Raw genomic sequence first — 21,157 nt, 5'->3', positions numbered from 1 at the left:
TACTTACCAGACCCCCAGGGAATGACCACAGGACCAGGACAAAGCTAGCTCTCTTGGTGACCAGGCTGGAGTGGCCCACAATTCTCAGCACCCTTCAGAGGCCTGTGCAGGGGGCCGGGCAGAGGAGTCTCACCGTCAGCCGCCCTTCCCCATCCCTGGGAATTAGCACAGACAGGCTCACATCCAGCCTGCCCCTGGGGTGGCGGGTCACCTTCCTTAGCAGAACTGTGAGAAAGGGCTTGACCTGCGGTCAGAGGATGAGGAATGGAGCTGGAGCCCAGCCTGGCTCAGCACACTCCAACAGTGACAGACACCCCAGCAGACCCCGGCATCAGAATGGCCCTGCACCGCGCCCCCCTCCCCCGCCCCCGCCACCACACACTTCCTGCTTATCAGCTCGCCTCTTCTCCCACATCCACACACCCAGATCAGGCACCGGCAGTCACAAGTGTTCCAATGCTGAGCTTTCCAGCAGGCGGCCAGTAGGCCCCACCCTGACCGACAGGACCTCCATGCCCATCTCCGGCCTGGCCCGGTGTGGCCGAGAGCAAGGTCACCTACCCAGAGGTGTGGCGGTCAAGGCCTGCAGAATTCAGGTGGCATGGGTGCCCCCGTACTGGGCCACAGCCCCTCAGGCCTGGGGGAAGAGGGCTCGGCCAGCATTGTTAGTCTCCAACAGCGTTTCACTATGAATCACTCAAGCTGCGTTTCTGCTCATTTCCTGGAGAAAGCAGAAGTGAAGAGTCAGCAGATGCCTGTTGTCCCCATTACCCAGACGGCGACAGAACTGCCTGGGTTCTGGTGGGTGACTCGGGCCTGCAGAAAGGCCCCTTAGGGGAGTATGCTCAGAGGTCAAGCAGTGCTGGCCACGGCCAAGCACAAAGAGGCACAGCTAGTGAATAGTGGATACAGAATTTAGCCTTGTGTTATTCGGCTGCACTTTCCCGTTGTTTCTTGATCCCACCTATCCTCTCTGAGCCTTTGGTAAGATACAGATAATAATGGTGTTTAGGTGAATTTGGTTACAAAGGTGTCTAAAGTGCAGCCATGGACAGTGCCTGGGTTCATCAGTCTCCTCTCTGTCAGGCCCGGAGAGAGCTCCTCACATGGATTTCTTCCTTCCCCATCCTAAGCCCTGAGTTTTACCACTGATCCAGGGAGTCCTCCAAGGTCGGATGGTCAACTGTGGGTGACACTAATGATGATGAAAGAAAAGTTTATTTTGTTTTATTTATTTTTTTTTTTGAAATACAATTTTAAATAATAGGATGAAGTTCTCTGAAACTCAGCATCAACACTCTCTTTCCTTGGGGTGCGTGGGTCCAACTCTTGATTTTGGCTCAGGCCGTGCTCTCTCGGTTCATGGGTTCGAGCACCCGCCCCCCCCCCCCCCCGACGTCAGGCTCTGCCCTGACAGCGTGGTGCCCACTTGGAGCTCTCTCTCTCTCCTTCTCTTTCTGCCCCTCCTCTGCTCGTGTTCTCTCTTTCTCAAAATAAATAAATAAACTTAAAAAAGAAAAGAAAAAGTTCCCTTTCCTGTACGTCTATTAGGCTGAGCCATTTCACATTGTCTTTTCATAACACCCCCGTGTAGCATCAGCTAGCTCGTCACCGTGTTCAGTTCACAACCCAACTGACCGTTTATATGTAACTATGAGCAAGAGACAACATCCTTTGCTGGGGAGGCAAAAAAGCCCTGGGATTGGTCCAAAAACAAAAACACAGTTATAACGAAGCCTCCACTCTTGCCAGTGAAAAGTTGCCAGTAGACAGCAGGCAAAATAGGAGACGTGTCCAGCTGCAGACCCAGGCATCATGTCCCCGCTGACCCCAGGCCCCTTCCCCAGCAGGACGGAGAGGTCCTAGCATCCTTGCTCGAGCTTTCATTTCTTCTCCCATCCACGGGTACCCAGAAAGCTACGGTGGAAGCTGGAAGCATGGAACCACAGGCAGGACACCTTGGGTCACCCTGAGACACTCAACAGTGTGTGCAGCAGCACAAGAATCATCTTGTCGGGCCAGAATGGGCTCCACTTTTTTTTAAGTGACAAATTAAAATCAATGGTTCTACTATTTCCAACATCTGTGATGCTATATAGTATGCACCATTATGGGCAAAGAAACATTCATCTTCTTGGCAGCTGGGACAAGACTCTTCCCAAGGGAAAGACCTGCTTTTGGCAACTAAAGATGATAGGTTGCCAGAGGCTGGGCTCCTGGGTTGAAAATCTCAGGTGAAAATATCAGGTATACAAAGACAATGAATATCTTTACGTCGTTTCTTATTTGTGGCATGAAGCTACTGTGATGTGCTAAGGAACAAATCAAGTAACATTTGCAAGTGGGTCTTGAAACACTAGAAAGAGCTACACAAGAATGAGTTGTTATTATTGAGAAACCTGTCCGTGCTCAGACACTGGGGCAGCCAGGGCAGCTATGAACGGCTCATGTAGATGTGTATTTTCATTGAAGGGAAATGTGAGATTCTGTGATTTTTTTAAATGTCCAAAAATAGCAATTATACTTCTGCTTCCATTTATGACAACATAACTGTTACAGAACATATCCTCCCATTGAAAGTAACTCTAAATATGTAAGACAACGGTTTTCATGTATTGAATAGCAGGCTGACTAACACTATGATCCTTGAAGGGAGAGAAACCCAGGGGAGCCCCACAGTTGTCCTGGCTTTCTTCCTATGGCTACTTTCTGATAAGGTGCAGGAAAGTGGAGGCCCAGGGGCAGTAATCTCCCTGGACTGAAAATGTGTAAGAGGAAAGGAACTAGAATTTTCAGGGCAGAATCCTAAGAAGAATGTGTTTTGTGGGAACTCATTGTGTGTGTCCTTGGCCAAGGCTTGCCCATGCATGTGTGGGGTAAGACTCCAAAAGACCTAGCAGAGATCACCTGCCTCAGCGCTGAGAACTAAATGGAGATAACAGAGACTGGGCAGTGCTATGAATGTTAGTTACATCCCATCCAGACTGAAAAGACTTCACTGCACATTTTGAGAATTCATCTTATACGCCAGAAAGGCCACACAGAAAAGTAAAAACTGCACACAAGAGTAGGAGCCATGAACTAGGAACAAGCTCAAAACTGAAACAGAAAATCCCTGGGGACTCTGAGTGGTTCAATCGGTTAAGCATCTGACTCTTTTTTTTTTTTTAATTTTCTTTAACATTTATTTATTTTTGAGACAGAGAGAGAGCATGAACAGGGGAGGGTCAGAGAAAGAGGGAGACACAGAATCTGAAACAGGCTCCAGGCTCTGAGCTGTCAGCACAGAGCCCGACGCGGGGCTCGAACCCACGGACCGCGAGATCATGACCTGAGCCGAAGTCGGACGCTCAACCGACTGAGCCACCCAGGAGCCCCTGCATCTGACTCTTGACTTCGGCTCAGGTCATGATCTCACAGTTGTGAGATGAGCCCCGCATCTGGCTCTGCACTAAGCATGGAGCCTGCCTAAAATTCTCTCTCTCTCCCTCTGCTCCTCTCCCCTGCTTGCATTCTCTCTCTCTCTAAAAAAAGAAAAGAAAAGAAAAGAAAAAAAGAAAGAGAAAAAGAAAGAAATAGAAAATCCCAAACAAATAATACAAGCAAGCCTGGCAGAACCAAAAAGATATTCCAGTAAATGAACTGCCAACTAGAGCAAAACTCATGATGCTTTGATGGAAGAAAACATAATGCAGCATCCCTTCAATGTAGCATCCACATTCTCTGGCATACAGCTACAATTAGTAGAAATCTGGAGAAACAGAAAAATGTGACCTATAACGAGAAAAATAACCATCAATAGGAACAGTCCCCAAGATGAACCTAATGTTGCAAGTATCACCCCAGGACTTTAAAGCAGCTATTAGAAATATATTCAAGGACTTAAAGGAAAAGATAGTCATAATAATTGCGAGGTAGGACATTTCAGCATATAAATGGAAAATATAAGAAGATTGCAATGAAGAATATCCAGTGGAAAAAAAGAGTCTCTTCCACAAATGGCATTGAGAACGCTGGTCAGCTACATACGAAAGAATGAAACTGGACCACTTTCTTCCACTATCACTATACACAGAAATAAATTCAAAATGGATGAAAGACCTAAATGTGTGGCAGGAAACCATAAAAATCCTTGAAGAGAAGGTTAAGCGCCCACCTCTTGGTTTTGCCTCAGGTCATGATCTCATGGTTCATGAGTTCAAGCCCCACGTCAGGCTCTGCACTGAGACCATGGAGCCTGCTTTGGATTCTCTCTCTCTCTCTCTCTCTCTCTCTCTCTCTCTCTGCCCCACCCTGGCTCTTCCTCTCACTCTCAAAATAAATAAATAAACATTAAAAAACATCCTTAAAGAGAGCACAGGCAGTAAGGTTTCTGGCATTGGCCATAGCAACATTTTTCTAGGTATGTCTCCTGAGGCAAGGGAAATAAAAGTAAAAATAAACTGTTAGGAGCTTCTACACAGCAAAGGAAGCAATCAACAAAACTAAAAGGCAACCTACTGCATGGAAGGAGATATTTGCAAATGACATATCCAATAAAATGTTACTATCCAAAATATGTAAAGAACTTATACAAATCAAGACCCAAAAAACAAATAATCCAATTAAAAATGGACAGAAAAATGAACAGACATTTCTCCAAAGAAGACATTCATATGGCCAACAGACACATGAGAGGTGCTCAACATTCCTCATCATCAGGGAAATACACATCAAAACTATAATGAGCTATCACCTCATGCTTATCAGAATAACTAAAATCAAAAACACAATAAACAGCAACTGTTGGCGAGGATGTGGAGAAAAAGGAACTTTCTTGAACTATTGGTGGGAATGCAAACAGGAACAGCCACTGTGGAAAAGCATGGAGAGTCCTCAAAACGTTAAAAATAGCCTGGATCCAATAATCACGCTACTGGCTATTTAACCAAAAAATACAAAAACACTAATTCAAAGGGATGCATATACCCCTATATGTATAGCAGCATTATTGACAATAGCCAAATTATGGAAGCAGCCCAAGTATTCATCAAGAGACGAATGGATAAAGAAGATGTGGTATATATATACAATGAAATGTCATTCAGCCATAACTGTGGGGAATAGCTAGGAATTCCCAGAGGTTGCACCAATAGGTTAACAAGGCATAAAGAAATAGAAAGCCACAGGATGAACACATCCAAGATTAGGTAAACTAGATTAGGTAATCAGGGCAAAGGCCCCCAGTATAGGACAAAGATATACGAACAGAGAGGCCTCAGGATGAAAACATCAAAAATGAGGTAAAGAAGATTAGGTATTCAGGGCGGAAACGCCCCCCAACTTAGTACAATAGCAGAAAGCTGCTTTCACAGGAAGGAAGGACCAAAATAGGTAAACAGTAAACAGGGCTTTTGACTGCAGCAGGGTGAAGTTGCCCAGAGTGGGGCTAATTAGCAAAAGAAAGGTGCTTTGTTGACCCCGAGGTAGCCTGCTCTGTCTGTCTTGTCCCCTAAGCTAGCTAAGTTAAGCAGACTTGGTGCTTCATGTGTGCTGTAAACAAACATCTGCCCAGCACCAGGACTTTGTTTTGTATTGACCCAAACCCCTAACACTGCATATCTTCAAAACCCCCTTTCCCTCACGCCTGTGAATTAATGTTCACGGTATCATTGTCTCTTTGTACACGTCCATCATGCTTGTAAGCCTTCTGATCCTAATAAAAATGGAGCAAGGAGGGGCGCCTGGGTGGCGCAGTTGGTTAAGCGTCCGACCTCAGCCAGGTCACGATCTCGCGGTCCGTGAGTTCGAGCCCCGCGTCAGGCTCTGGGCTGATGGCTCGGAGCCTGGAGCCTGTTTCCGATTCTGTGTCTCCCTCTCTCTCTGCCCCTCCCCAGTTCATGCTCTGTCTCTCTCTGTCCATAAAATAAAAAATAAAATAAAATAAAAAAAAATAAAAAAAAAATGGAGCAAGGACCTTTACTCAGGGCTCTTGTCTCCTCCCAGACATTAGCCTCTCTCGCATTTTAATCCTGCATCCGCTCTCTTGCTGGACAAGAGGGAACTCCGGACCCAGAGTCTATGACACATAACAATGAATGAAATCTTGCGATTTGCAATGACGTCTATGAAGCTAGACATTATAACACTAAGTGAAATAAGTTAGTCAGAGAAAGACAAATATATGATTTCACTCATATATGGAATTTAAGAAACAAAACAAGCAAGCAAAAGAAAAGAGAGAGAGAGACAAGCCAAGAAACAGACTCTTATTTTTTAAACTTTTTAAATGTTTTTATTTATTTTTGAGAGAGGGAGAGCATGAGTGGGGGAGGGGCAGAGAGAGAGGGAGACACAGAATCTGAAGCAGGTTCCAGGCTCTGAGCTGTGTGCACAGAGGCTGACGTGGGTCTGGAGCTCACGAACCAGGAGATCATGACCTGAGCCGAGGTCGGAAGCTTAATGGACTGAGCCATCCAGGTGCCCCCAAGAAGCAGACTCTTAACTATAAAGAAGAAACTGCTAGTTACCAGAGTGGAGGTGGGCAAGAGGACGGGAAGAATAGAGAGGATGAAGGAGTGCACTCGTCCTGATGAGCACTGGGTATTGTAAGGAATAACTGAATCACTATCTTGTACACATGAAACTAATATAACACTGTATGTGTTAAATAATAAAATAAAATAACAGAAGGACAAAAAATGGAAATTTTAGAACCAGAAAGTATATTTGAAATGAAAATTTGGGCCAACAGCAGAATAATGGTTGCAAAAAAAATTAATGAAATTTAAGACCAATCTATAGAAATGATTCGATTTGAAAGAGAGAGGAGAAAAGATTGAAGAAAAATAAAAATGCACTCAGTTGCCTTTGGGATAATATTAAATAGTATAATATATGTGTAACTGAAGTCCCAGAGGGAAAGAAGGGAGAGAAGAGAGTAGAAAAAATATGTGAAGAAATAATGTTTGAAATGTCCCAAGTTTATTGAAAAGAAACAAATTGCAGGTACAATAGGCTTAGTAAACCCCAAGCATGACAAAGCGGAAAGAAAACCACCTTTAGGCATGTCGTAGTCAGACTTCTAATGATGAAAAACAAAAAATTATTTTGGGGTGCCTGGGTGGCTTGGTCAGTTAAGCATCCAACTCTTGATCTCAACTCAGGTCTTGATCTCCAGATCTTGAGTTCAAGCCCCACATTGGGCTCCATGTTGGGCATGGAGCCTACTGAAAAAAAAAAAAAAAGATTATCTTTAAAAACAGAGAAAAATAGTATTCCATATGGGGGAACACCACTTCAGGCAGATGTTTTGTCAGAAAAAAAATGGGAGTCATAAGACAATGGAAAAATATCTCTAGCATGTTAAAAGAATAGCAATTATTAACTCATAACTCAAGTTAATAAAATCCTCGAAAAGATGAGGATAAAATAAAGTTATTTTCAGATTACTGACACCCCAAATCACTCATCTCCAGAAGACTTGTACTACAAGAAATTCTCTTTTTTTTTTTTTTTTTTTTTTTACTGGTTATTTTATTTTTGAGAGAGACACAGCAAGGGAGAGGCAGAAAGACAGGGGACAGGGGATCCAAAGTAGGCTCTGTGCTGACAGCAGAGAGCGTGGTGTGGGTCTCGAACTCACCCACTGTGAGATCATGACTTGAGCTGAAGTTGGACCCTTAACCGACTGAGCCCCCCAGATGCCCCTACAAGATATTCTAAAGGAGGTTTTGGAGCCTAAGGGAAAAGACACCAGATGGAAATGTGGATCTACAGAAAGCAAAGAAGAGTACTGGTAATGGCAAATATAATCAAACGATTTACTTTTTCTTGTCTTAATTTCTTTAAAACATTAGGACCGTTTATAACAACAAAAAAATGTAACACTGTACTTTGGAGTGTATTCTGTACATGCATGAAATATATGGCAGCAATCCCACAAAAGATGACTGAGTAAATAGAAACATACTGTTGCAAGCTTCTCCCATTTTACGTGACATAGTGGTTTATTAACTCTGAGTAATAACAAACTTGTGGCAAGTTAAGGATCCATATTTTATTTATAGCTTTGCGACCAAGATACCAGGAAAGTCAATGCTCAGTTCTAATCAGCAAACACACTGAGCATCTATTCTGTGCCAGATCCCAGTTAGACTCTGGAGAAACAGGTGAGTAAGGGAAGCTTCTGTTGAGGTTATTTCCTACAACACTTATTCAAGTGGGAGGGTGGTTCTCCTTCAGATTGTGGTTCTGGAACACAATGGTCCAGAACTTGGTCCTTTAAAGTCTTGTTGTCATCTGCACCCAATCAGCAAAACAGGAGGGCGAATGGACAAAGCACATCTCCGCTCACAAAAGCCCAGCCTGTAAATGGCATGCCCACTTGGGCTCGAATTCCATTGTAATTTCATGGCCACAGCTAATGGCGAGGAAGGCTGGGAAGTACAATTCAGCCATGTGCCAGCCTTAATCCTGTTATTAGGAGAGCATACATTTTGGTAGGCTATCAGTCTCTACCATACTCTCTTCAGAGAGCTTATGATCTACACTGAGGACAATAAACAAAAAGGTTGATAATATTTTCCTGACTTTTAAAATAAATCATGTTAATTTTTTTTTTTTAATTTTTTTTTTTTCAACGTTTATTTTATTTTTTGGGACAGAGAGAGACAGAGCATGAACGGGGGAGGGACAGAGAGAGAGGGAGACACAGAATCGGAAACAGGCTCCAGGCTCCGAGCCATCAGCCCAGAGCCCGACGCGGGGCTCGAACTCACGGACCGCGAGATCGTGACCTGGCTGAAGTCGGACGCTCAACCGACTGCGCCACCCAGGCGCCCCAATCATGTTAATTTTATACACGATGCAAAAAAAAGCATAAAGAATACGGAATAAAATGATAATCATTAATATCCTAAATACCATAACCCGCAAATCAATAACCCATGTGAGAATAACATTTCATTTTTTCCTGTTTACCAAAATATATTTCTTTCATCTTAATTTCTTTCTTAAATTTAAAATCATGCCATAAATTCTGCTTCATTACATGTTGGGAATTTTGTTTTTCGCTTAATTCATCATAAACGACTGTCCCATGTTGTTATTATCATGCATTTTTTACATGAAATTGGAATCAAGAAGAAGGAAGGCTGTTTATACAGCAATGGGACATTTTCTTAAACCTAAAGAGAAAGCCACATCCTGAAACCTTCACATTCCCTGTGAGGATTAGGATAAATTGCAGAAAAAGAGAGGGAATGCAACCAGCAGGCCGTACTTTCTTAGAGGTGGAGAACATGAGTTCTGGTGTAACTGGGAAATAATTCCACCAGACACCTGGAGCCTGAAGGAGTAATGATGAATGCTGTCGGTGACAGGAGGAGACGTGGAGAGGGACAGGCCACCGGAATGCTACAGATGGCCAAATACATTTTTTAATTGGCAAAAGCAGCTGGAAGGTAGAACTGACAACTCCACGTGGGCATTTTGACACGACACTCAGCAGGAGCCCACTGAGAAGATAAAGAACCAGAAGCTGTCATTTGGTCAAACTTGGGCCATCCAACCCACTTCAACCAGCATGATGATTTCCCAGGACCGAGTCCTAAGCTGGGTTCTGCAGGCACAAATAATAGAGAAGAATGTCTTCCTCATGGAGCTTTAAACCCAAGAACAAGTCCTTTAGGTTTAGCTCATATGTTTTTGGTGGAGGAGAAGATATAGGCGTCACTAAGGATGTGATCTTCAGTAAGACACTAGTCAAAATCTCTTACGATCTCCACTTCCATTTATCTCACAGCTGTCTCCTCAACACCGCCATATGCCTGATACTGTGCAAGATGCCTGGGGGGTGATAAGATTCGGTCTGTCTTTGGGAAATTCACAGACATCACACACACCATGCACAGCCACACACCTGTCATGCCCAAACGGTTTTATTTTAGGGAAGTAGGAATAAACAGCCGAAAGTTCACTTTAACACTGAGTGCCTTTATGCTCTGCCACCACGGATGTGGTGTTGACAGAAATTTGGTCTTCCCTAAAGAGGCTCGGCTTTGGGGGAGATCTCATGAGACCAGAGAGAGGATATCAGTGAGGAGCAGGCTTAGCAGGGGAATGGAGTGTGGTTTCTGGCAGTAAGGAAGGTGAGGGGATGTTTTGAAAAAAGATGCATGGGAAACAGAGCTTTTTCAAGAAGGGGTGCTGGAACAACCTGGATATCCATGATGAAAATACATCATTCTTGACTCCTGCCTCACAACATATATGAGAGAGAAAAAGAAAGAAAGAAAGAAAGAAAGAAAGAAAGAAAGAGAGGAAGGAAGAGAGGAAGGAAGGAAGGAAGGAAGGAAGGAAGGAAGGAAGGAAGGAAGGAAAGAAGGGAGGAAGAGAAACAAAAGAAACAAAAACAAACAAAACACAAGATTTCTTAGACTGAAAGAGCTAATGCTATAATGCTCCTTAGAGAAAACATTAAAAAATATCTATGGGCCCTGGGAGTAAGAAAAGGTTTCTTGGACAGGTCACAGAAAACAGTAACCATAAAAGAAAAGATTGAGAAATTAGACTTCATCAAAATTAAAATTTTCTATTTTTTTTTTTTTAGTTTACTTATTTTGAGAGAGGGAAGAGAGAGAGAGGGAGAGAGAACAAGACCAGGGGAGGGACAGAGAGAGAGGGAGAGAGAGAATCCCAAGCAGGCTCCATACTGTCAGTGCAGAGCCCGATGAGAGGCTTAAACTCACGAACCATGAGATCATGACCTGAGCTGAAATCAAGAGTCAGAAACTTAACTAACTGAGCCACCCAGGTGGCTCAAAATTAAAAACTTCTTCTAATCCAAAGGTATTATTAGCAAATGAAAAGGCAAGTCATAGGCTGGGATAAAATATTCACAAAGCATATATCTGACCAAGGAAGGATCCAGAACATATAAAGAACTCCAACAAATCAATAATTAAAAAATATACAACCCAATAAAAAAAATGTAAAAAAGACTTATACAACCAAAAAATGTGTAATATATAAAATATATACATATATGCATGTATATACACAAATATATATATATATATGCACATACATACACACACACACACAAATATATACAAATGGCCAAAAGGTGCTCAATATTATTACTTATCAGGTAAGTGGAAATTAAAATCACACTGAGATGCCTCAGCACACCCACTACAATGGCTAAAAAAGATTAATAACACCAGATAGAGAGGATTTGGAGGAACAGGAATGCTGGTAGGAATGTACAATAATACAACTAATTTTGTTAACAGTTTAACAGTATTTTATAAAGTTAAACATACACTTATGTGACCCAGCAATGCATTCCTACCTACCTATCCAAGATAAGTAAAAACACATGTCCACATAAAACCATGCATGAATATTCATAACAGCTTTATGTATGATAGCTAAAACCCAGAAACAACCCAAATGTCCACCAACTGGATAAAGAGTAAACAAATCATGGTATATTTGTACAATAGAATTCTGTTCAACAATGAAAAGGTCTGCTATCGACACACCCTTCAATACGGATGAATCTCACAGACATTACCGACTGAATGGAGCGGCACACAAAAAGTACATATATTCTGTGATCCTATTTATATGAAAAATAGCCTATGTTAAAAAAAAAAAGATCAGAGCATTGGTTGCCTCTGGGAATGAGATACTGACTGGAAAGAGGCACAAAGGAACTTTTGGAAGTGATGGGAATATTTTATGTTTTGATAGAGGTATGAGCTACAAAAGTAGAGCATTTTGCAAATATACATAAAAATATACACGCATAAAATTTTACATTAAAAAACTATAAAAATAATTAAGGAAGCAATAAGATATAAATGAACCAAAAACGGCAAAATGTCGATCAAGGTTGACGTTGAACCATGGGTGCATGGGTTCATTATATTATTTTATTTGTGTATATTCAAATATTTTCCATAATAAAACTTTTTTAGAAGAAAAAGAAAGCAAGGAAGAAGGGAAGGCTAGGTATACCACAAATCAAAATATACTCTAAATCTTCTATCATGGAAACATCGTTCTCATGGGTAAATAGAGAAAACAGTGGAACAGAAGATCCAGAAAAAGCCTCAATTACACGCGCAAATTTAGTGTCCTCAAAGGTGACATCTCACATCAGTGGAGAAAGACGAACTACTAATAAGTGAGTTAGACAACTGGATACAAATATAAGAACAGATACTACACTCGATCTTAGCCAAAAAAGCCGAGAAGCAGTGGATAGAAATAGAAGAAAAAAATAAAATTTGATCATTTCTCACAACTAAATAGAAGCCAAATGAATCCATTGTTTACATGCAAAAAAAAAAAAAAATTAAACACATGCTAAAGAAAAAAATAAAAGGGTTCACAGAGCAGCTGGCAGCTACCAATGGGGACATAGCTCTGGAGAGGTGGCCACAACACAGGTCTGTCCCAAGGAGGTGGCAGGCTCGAGGCAGGGACACAGACCTCGAGTGAGAGCCCAAGGAGGGGCCGACGGGAAGAGCTAGGATTCCAAGAGCAGACAGAGCTGAGCCATGGGGCGTGGGGTCCCAGAGGCTGCCCGCAGTCTGGGGAAACCAGGAGAAACAAAAGTAAAGCATGCATTCATTTCACCAGTGCCCGTGGCCAAGCCGTGCAAGGAGTGACTGCCCTCCGGTCATCACATTAGGTCAACCACTGCTGCAGCCTCTGGACTGGGAGTGAGGAGGAAGGAAGGGGAGGGGACGGAGGAGGAGAGGAGCACACACTGTATTGGTGTGGCATCCAGAACAACCGCGGCAGGCCCAGACTGAATCTTGGACACGGCTGGCAGCACAATGATGGTGTGGCACGGCCACAGGGGAGGAGGGTCGAAATGGTGGTCCTTCCAAAATTCTACCTAATCCAGGAAGGGCTGCTTTTCCTGGGCCACAATGGACCCTTACTGGGTACAGAGAATTTGCCCACAGGGAGGTCCCGAGAAGAATTTACCTTGGCGCATCAAGCTCCTTGAAGACGGTCTGTCCCACGGAGAGGATGGGCATACTGGGAGCTGGCTAAGAGAGGGCCAGGCCAGGAAGCAGTGGGCAGCAAGGCAGAGACATCCAGGGGTCAGGTGGGAATGTGTGTGAGGCCGTGTTCCCAGGGCAGGCAGGGCGGGGGGGTCTGGACAGCGCTGCGTGCGGCTCTCCCGGCCCGTCACCAGGAAGGTGAGGGAGGGAAAGTGGCACCCAGGGACTCGCTACGCACCCTCTGAGGTCTGGCTGTGAACCAGAACTGATTCCCTGGGCAAATACCGAATGAGGACAGCCACCCCCTGGCAGTGGTGCCACCATGCCTTTGACCTCTTGGAGGAAGGCCAGGGTCAGAGAACAGAGACACGGTTTCTGGAGGCAGACTTTTCTCCCTTGTCCTTAGTGAAGTAAGGCCTGGATGGGAGGTGTGTCCTCAGCCCCACCATGCAGGAGCCTGGTCGCTTCCTCTACATGCCTCACTGGGTAGGCTCTTGGCCGGAGGTACAGAAAGTGAGTGGCTGGCTTTGCCAGAGCAAGCAGGATGTGGCATTCCTCTTGTCCCTGCTTCCTGCCGTCTGTATCATTCCACCTGCGGGACTCTCGCCGGCTCCTTCCCTGGTCCACAGCATCCATGGTGGAACAGAGCCGTGCATGGCTCCTGAATACCATCTCTCACGTGAGGTCAGCCTCCCAGAGACAGATGTTCCCGAACCCTCACACCTCCTTTTGAATCAGTGAACACCAGGACCAACCAAATGTGGCCCGGATGGGATCTGGAGTTGACTGTGATTAGGTCACTGTGGGTCACTATGGGTCAGTCCCCCAGTCAGAACTATCACTGGTGGCTCACCCTGGGAAAACCTGGCTGTCTGGGCTGCAGCCACATGGGAGGCTAGAGTGGGATGGGTGCAGGGAAGGCTGTCTGATCCTGCATCCTTACAGCTCGGACCCAGCCAGATGCTCATGCCCCAAAGAGGTCACCTTACAGCGATCGCTGCAAGGCAGCTAAGTACATCCTCTCCTGGAGCCAAAGGAGACAGAAAGGAATGCAGGTGCTTTGAACGAGATGCTGCCATGTTTGACCCTGGAGGAGGGGAGAGGGAGCCAAAGGCCTGGGAGGCTGGGGTTAGAGGGTCCGGAAAGAGCTAAGTGAGGTTAGGATCACTATGCAGAGCGGCAGAGTGGAGCCAAAAGAGCAGAGTGGCCTAGCTTCCGTTCTCAGAAGCTTGGTCAAGGTTAGATGCCTCTGTGGAGGAGCCTCCCTCCCAACTCCCGCCAAGATGCACCGAGATGATGGGAAGGAAGGGAGGAGCCTTTCTCCGTGTCCCAAGGCTGTTCTTTGGGTCCCGCATCCTTTGTCACAGGGTAGAGCCCAGGTCCTCCACAGCCATCCTGGGGGCCTCGGTGCCTTTGTACAACCCACTCTGGACAGTGGCCTTTGGGGACAGGGAAGCAGCAGAGGCACTGCAGGTGCCGGCTTCATGCTTCAGTAACCACTTTGCCAGCTGGCCTGTGGCCCCCATGGGCCTCCGCTCAGGCGTGGCTCCCGGACACGCCCTGCAGAAACAGAGCAGGAGGTCAATGTGAGCTTTGAACATCAACAGAAGCAGGGCTGCCATAGACCCCATCGGAGACCCAAAGCCCTTGTGCTCGGGGATGAGGCTGTGGGGCCGTGACACCCGCCCTCCCGGGAGCACCGTTCCCAGCAGGCATGAGGCCTGACAGAGGGAAGGACTGGTCACAGGCTGCTGGGAGGAGAGTGGCGGGGAGCAGGCAGGAACGGTGATCTCAGGCACATTATTTAACTACACTGAGACTGTTGCCCCATCTGAAAATGAAGAAAATGCAGCTGTTTCATACAGATTTTGCCTTAATGAGAAGTAAATAGAATAAGAGTGTAAAGTGTAGGTAGGGCACCCTACACTTGTCAACAGAGTTCTGCTTGGGGGCATTTCCTGGGCGAGGTTGGTGGGAGGAGAAGGGGGTGATGCCCTGGCCAATATTGGTTTAACTATTTCAATCCTTTGCTGCAGAGAACAGGAACTTGCCAACTTAAGCCACTAAGCTGTAGGACTCTGAGTAAGATGTCTAATCTGCCTGGGCCTCCCACTCCATTATACATAAATTTAGGGTAATAGGGATTAAATAATAAGAATGTTGGGGTGCCTGGTGGGAGCTCAACTCTTGATTTCGGCTCAGGTCACGATCTCACAGTTCGGTTCGTCAAGATCGAGCTCCAGATCGGGCGTTCTCTCTCTCTCCCTCTCTCTCTGCCCTTCCACTGCTCGCGTGCCTATGATCTCTCTCTCTCAAAACAAATAAACAGACATTTTAAAAAAAGAATGTACCATCTGGAAAAGTGCAATGTTTAGCACATGGTGAATATCTGTGGTGCAAACAGGCACAAAATGTGACCAGTCCCCAGTGTAACTCCAGAATTCCCCTGGCTGGCCGCGGGGAGCTGGAGAGCCAAGGGAGGTGGAATTCAAGATGAAATGTGAGTGCGGGCCTTTCAGGGTATTTGCATATGTGGTCGAAAGCAAAATACACAGTAAAAAAAGATTCCTGCAAAGTATATACACTTCCAGGCTGAGGAAACAGAAGTTACTTATATCGTTGTGGGGGTTTTTTTTTTTTTTCACTTACAAAATTATACCTGAACATGAAAGCCAAATTCAGCTTCTAAGAACCAAACGCTGGCTTCTCTTTTGCCTGTGATCAAGTTCAGCTTTGCCCAAATAATCGCTCAGAGTGATTTCTTGTAGATCTTCTCGTGGTTATACCATTACAACTTTAGCTCACACTTTTATTTTAGGATTAATTTTAGACAGCGCCTATAGACATTCAGAAGTGAAAAACAAGACAATTAGCACGCTTCCCCTATTGTCTTCTTCCTCTCTCATACGCCTCCCTGATTCATATTATATTTTTATTTTCTTCTTCTAGCCGCCGCCTTTCCAACTTTGTTCATCATATTTTTATATGTCCCTCCGGCAGTTGCCTTCATGAATTTCATGGCATGCTCACTCCTCTATGCACTAAATTAACACAGCACTGGCTGCTATGGAAGGTAAAGAAACAGACCAGTTATTCTCCCTCTCCATTCTTCTTATTTATGCTTGTTATATAATTGTCTTCCTATTCATCATGGTTGAAAATCTTTGTGTTCGCTAACTACAAGTCTCTGACTTGCTTTGCCGCTAGGTTGGCCCTAAAAGCTCGAAAGCTAACAAACAGCATTGACAATAGTACGGTTTTGTCCATCTTCACGGTAGAGTCAAGAAACGTGATTGACCCTGAGAGCAGAAAAGTACTCCTGAGGGGCGCCTGGGTGGCTCAGTCGGTTAAGAGGCCGACTTCGGCTCAGGTCATGATCTCACGGTCTGTGAGTTCGAGCCCCGCATCGGGCTCTGTGCTGACAGCTCAGAACCCGGAGCCCGTTTCAGATTCTGTGTCTCCCTCTCTCTCTGACCCTCCCCTGTTCATGCTTTGTCTCTCTCTGTCTCAAAAATAAATAAACGTTAAAAAAAAAAATTAAAAAAAAAAAAGTACTCCTGAGTCATTAACACCTTAAAGTTAGATTATATAAAACTTTTCATTAAATAATAATGATTCAATAAAGTATATTAAATAAAAGGTAATAAATACTCAAAATCTACTCATTTCATTACACTTTGCTCTTGTGCTGCTGTGGTTATTGTATCTGTGTGGTGGAAACACTGTATAATAATGTGCTGTGTGGTTGGTATTTTAAAACTGGCCACCGTGGGAGAATTTACACCATGGAAACTGGAAAAATACTACAAACAGGGACTTGATTTGTTATTTTACTGATTAAATTTAAGAAAGTTGTGGGGGCGGGGAGCATCCAGGTGGCTCAGTCAATTAAGCGTCCGACTTCAGCTCAGGTCATGATCTCAGGTTCGTGGGTTCAAGCCCCGCATCAGGCTCTGTGCTGACAGCTCAGAGCATGGAGCCTGCTTCAGATTCTGTGTGTCTCTCTCTCTCTGTCTGCCCCTCCCCCACTTGTGCATGTGCCCTCTCATTCTCTCTCTCTCTCTCTCTCTCTCTCAAAAATAAATAAACATTAAAAAAAAATTTTAAATGGAACGTGGTGGGGAAATTGTTAATAATGCAGATTAAATTGGGCTGTGTCTATGGTCATTACACTATGATGTACATTACATTACATTACATTATAGTCATTACGTTGTGAAAAGCACAAAATTGAAGAAATATTTTTCTGGTGTTTGCAAACAAGTATCTCATTCAACATAGTCACTCAAGCCATTACACAGCTAAGGAAAGTTCTGACATATGGAGCACAGAAGCTGGAAATGGTTTCAGCTTAATGAGTATAATCTGAGAAAGAGTTTACCAGTAAATTACATATCAGACTTAATGACCATAAATTGTTGGGTAAAGCACTGTGAATCATAGGGCAACTCTGTTTGTCAAATCATGGTTAACTTGAAACTCTAGGGGTGCCTGGGTGGCTCAGTCAGTTAGGTGTCCGAATCTTGATTTCAGCACAGATCACAATCTTGCGGTTTGTAAGATCGAGCCTGGCGTCGGGCTCCGTGCTGACAGCTCAGAGCCTGCTTGGGATTCTCTCCCCCTCTCTCTGTCCCTCCTTTGCTCTGTCTTTCTCTCAAAATAAATAAATGAACTTAAAAACATTAAAAGGAAGTTGAGACTCTAGTTTGGCTACAGACTCAAAAGTTTAGCAAAAAGTAATAAAAGCATCCCATAAGAATTAATTGGCCAGATGGACTCTGTAATCAAGAATCGTATGCTCTGTAGTTATTTGTAAATCATGTGCTACACATACTTTATATTGGTAAAATTTGTAATAAACTGAAATGATAGACAAACAGATAGAAAGACAGGACAAACACATTTTTGAGAGCTGGTTGTTAGGCATTTACCAGAACACCGCTGTCTCACAGTCTGGCTGAACTTACCATCACATCACATAAGAGATTGGGAGAAAATGGAAAGAAAGACCCCCTCCTCCCACGCTCCAGGACCAGCGTGGTCCCTGGGGGCTACAGAACTCATCACACAGGTCACTGGGACTTGTCCTAAGATGGGGAAGCAAATGCTGAGAAACAGCAGGGCTGACAGGGCAGGCCACTCCTCTGTGCCTTCAGCCACATTTCTAAAAAGGGACTGCTGATCTATCTCCCTGGGCTCATGGGGCAGTCGTGAGATTCCGGAGCATCATGGCTGTGCCGATGTGCCGGCCCAGGGGCAAGCTTTGCCCCTTACGAGAGGTGCCACCATCCCCACCACCAATTACCAGCAGAAACTGTGGCTCACACCGCCCCCTCCCCTGGCAAGCTGCCAGCACGGAGCCGTTGCAGGGGCCGGCCTGATTCTGACGCAAGCGGAAGAAGCAGAGGGAGGCTTGGCCACTTCTCCTTTTGGCTCACGCCCACTGAGGTCTCTGCGCAGGGAGCACATTTGATTTCTCAAGCCTCAGCCACAGGTTCACTTCAAGTTTTGAGGGAAAATTTGCGGGCAATTTCGTTATAGCTGATTGTAGCTAGGTCCTGTGCAGAAGTACAGCTCGGTGTTTCTGGAGAGCTACAAAATGTGCAAATGATTGCTCTGACTGAGGGTGGATTTGACTCTCACTCATGGGAATTGATTGTCTTTCCCATCCAGAGATTTCTTGCAGAAAACCCTAAATTATAGTATTTTATGTACCCTTCTGTGGATCTGTCCTAAGGAAATAACCCAATATTCAGAAAAATATAGGTCTGCCTCAAATCCTTTTTTCAAATAATGTAATGATGTGGGAACATAAAAGCAGAAGCAAAGCAAACACAGAAGGGTTCTGCTTGGGGGGGGCCTTTAAAATAACTTTATATACCGTCATTAATATGTCATTTCAGATGTTATTCGAATGCCATGAGGAAGTGCTTGATTTAAAATGTTAAGTGAAGGGGCGCCTGGGTGGCTCAGTCGGTTAAGCGTCCGACTTCGGCTCAGGTCACGATCTCACGGTATGCGAGTTCGAGCCCCGTGTCAGGCTCTGTGCTGACCGCTCAGAGCCTGGAGCCTGTTTCAGATTCTGTGTCTCCCTCTCTCTCTCTGCCCCTCCCCCGTTCATGCTCTGTCTCTCTCTGTCTCAAAAATAAATAAACGTTAAAAAAAAAAAATTAAAATGTTAAGTGAAAAGGCCAATGAGCAGCATCACGGCTGTGAGCCTCTGCTCTGGATCCAAAAGCCTCAGTTGGAGTCCTGCTTCTGTCCCTCATTAGCTTCCTGACCCTCCTGTCACTTCCCTCCTGAGGCCTCAGCTTTCTCATCCATACAATAGGGCCGTAGCAATACCCCTCTTCGTGGGCAGTTGTGAGGAAAACAAGGAGAGGATCCATGGCACCTGGTGCACAGTGAGTCATTGACATCATCCATAACCAGCATTGTTAACTGCATCTGTGGCAAAATCCATCCACCTAAAATCCTGGTGGGGAATATCACCAACTTCCCCTAGCAGCTACGGCTGGATGGAGCCACCAGGTGAGGTGCCTTGTCCTCATTCCTGCCTGTCTGCTATAGGATTCTCTCTCCTCCCTACGCTCTCCCTACTGCTCATCCATTCTGCACACCACTCGGCTATAGCTGTCTCCTTGCCCTTCTGATCTGTGAGCTCTTGAGTCAGGGAGTCTCTCGCTCACTTCTGTGGCCCCAGCCCCAAGCACAGAACCTGGCAAATAGTAGGTGCTCAAACATTTGACCATCAGATTTTTCCAAGTTTTATTGGAGAGCGTTTCAGAGATTTACTGCTGCATAACAAAATATAATGGTTTCAAATAGCAACTATTTGTTGCTTCTCATGATTCTGTGGGACTGGAAGCCGATGGGGCTCAGCTGGATGGTTCTCTGTGCCTCGTAGTGTGGGCTGGGGGCCGCCAGCTGTATCCACCTGGGGTCTGGAGGGGCTGGAAGGTCCAAGGGATCCGACTCACATGGCTGATACCTCGGTGGTCCTGGTGGCTTCTCTTTCCCACATGGCCTCTCATCACTCACTAGGCTGGCACAAGCGTACAATAACATGGCGGCTGACTTCCTGAGAGCGAAAGTGATGCCGACAGACTTCTCAGGGGCTACTTGCAAATCTGCCACAGCATCATGTCCACCTCTTGATGGGAGAAGGGATGTGCATACTAGGGGAGGGGAATCTGGAAGGCCATCTTTGGAGCATCTGATACTTGAATAGAAATAAGAGGAAAACGTAGCGGGGAGTAACACCACCTTCAGCTGGTCTGGAGCAGCGTGAGCTGAAGTCTTGCTGTTTCTGTTCAGAGTGACACTGGGCCCTGGAAGAAGTGCAGCTGCAGCTGTTTCCCCAGGAGCAGCCAGCTGGGGGTGTCCCCGCAGGGAGGCTGTGCTCTACTCGGTGGGGAGTGACCACAGCACTCGGCACCCTCTGGGCCCTCAGAGAAGCCTGCTCAGCTTGCTGCTCCTGATTCCCTGCATCCCAGCACCCGGGTGCTATGCCCTGTGGGGGAGATCAAGGTGAGTAGGGCAGCCTCCATGAGCTCTGCCAGCCAGTCTCTGCCGGACAGGAAGGTGTGACCCTGGCAGCTCATTGCCATGGAGACACAGGGACCCACGTGCCTACATGAGCACTGAGAGAAAGGGCCACGAGTCCAGGAAGGAGTGGGGGTCCCTGCCTCGGGACCATGCTTTGAGGGCCCACAATAACTCAAACATACACGGCAAAAATCTGTTAAAGAACAAGTGCCCCTGTCCCTCGAGATTTACACAAAGTGCTGGCCCAGCAGGACCCATGGCCTTGACTTTAAACATCTGTTTGCTAGCGGCACCTGGGTGGCTCAGTCAGTTCCGCTCTTGGTTTCAGCTCAGGTTATGAGCTCATGGTTCATGAGACCCAGCCCCGCAGTCAGCTCTGTGATAGGCTCCTCACTGACAGCATGGGAGCCTGCTTGGGCTCACTCTCTCTCTCTCTCTCTCTCCTCTCTCTCTCTCTGTCTCTCTCCCCACTCCCCACTTGCACATGCTCAAACCCTCTCTCTCTCACACACAAAATAAATAAATAGATAAATAAATAAATAAATAAATAGAATTTGTTTGCTAGCCTAGCCCTGTCCAGAAGCCACGTCTCTTCCCCTACA

General features: G+C 45.4%; 1 protein-coding gene and 1 pseudogene across 5 annotated transcripts in view; both read right to left on the bottom strand.

The window, feature by feature from the left end:
• WDFY4 (WDFY family member 4) overlaps positions 1 to 801 on the bottom strand; it is a 298,336-nt gene extending 297,535 nt beyond the window's left edge. For 3 of the 5 annotated variants that reach the window (XM_049645342.1, XM_049645345.1, XM_049645346.1), the window contains exon 1: positions 562 to 798. The gene's annotated coding sequence lies outside the window, so the exon portion shown is untranslated. Of the gene's footprint in view, positions 1 to 7; positions 245 to 561 lie in introns of all 5 variants that reach the window. The other 2 variants (XM_049645343.1, XM_049645347.1) reach the window with 2 other exon arrangements.
• An 11,328-nt stretch (positions 802 to 12,129) lies between these two features.
• Positions 12,130 to 12,250, bottom strand: LOC125933596 (uncharacterized; annotated as a pseudogene).
• Positions 12,251 to 21,157: the final 8,907 nt, after the last annotated feature.

Source organism: Panthera uncia, chromosome D2, assembly GCF_023721935.1.
Source record: "Panthera uncia isolate 11264 chromosome D2, Puncia_PCG_1.0, whole genome shotgun sequence".
In the NCBI taxonomy this organism is placed as follows: Eukaryota; Metazoa; Chordata; class Mammalia; order Carnivora; family Felidae; genus Panthera; species Panthera uncia.
The sequence above is the reverse complement of the archived record's forward strand: the minus strand, read 5'-3'. Positions and strand labels throughout refer to the sequence as shown.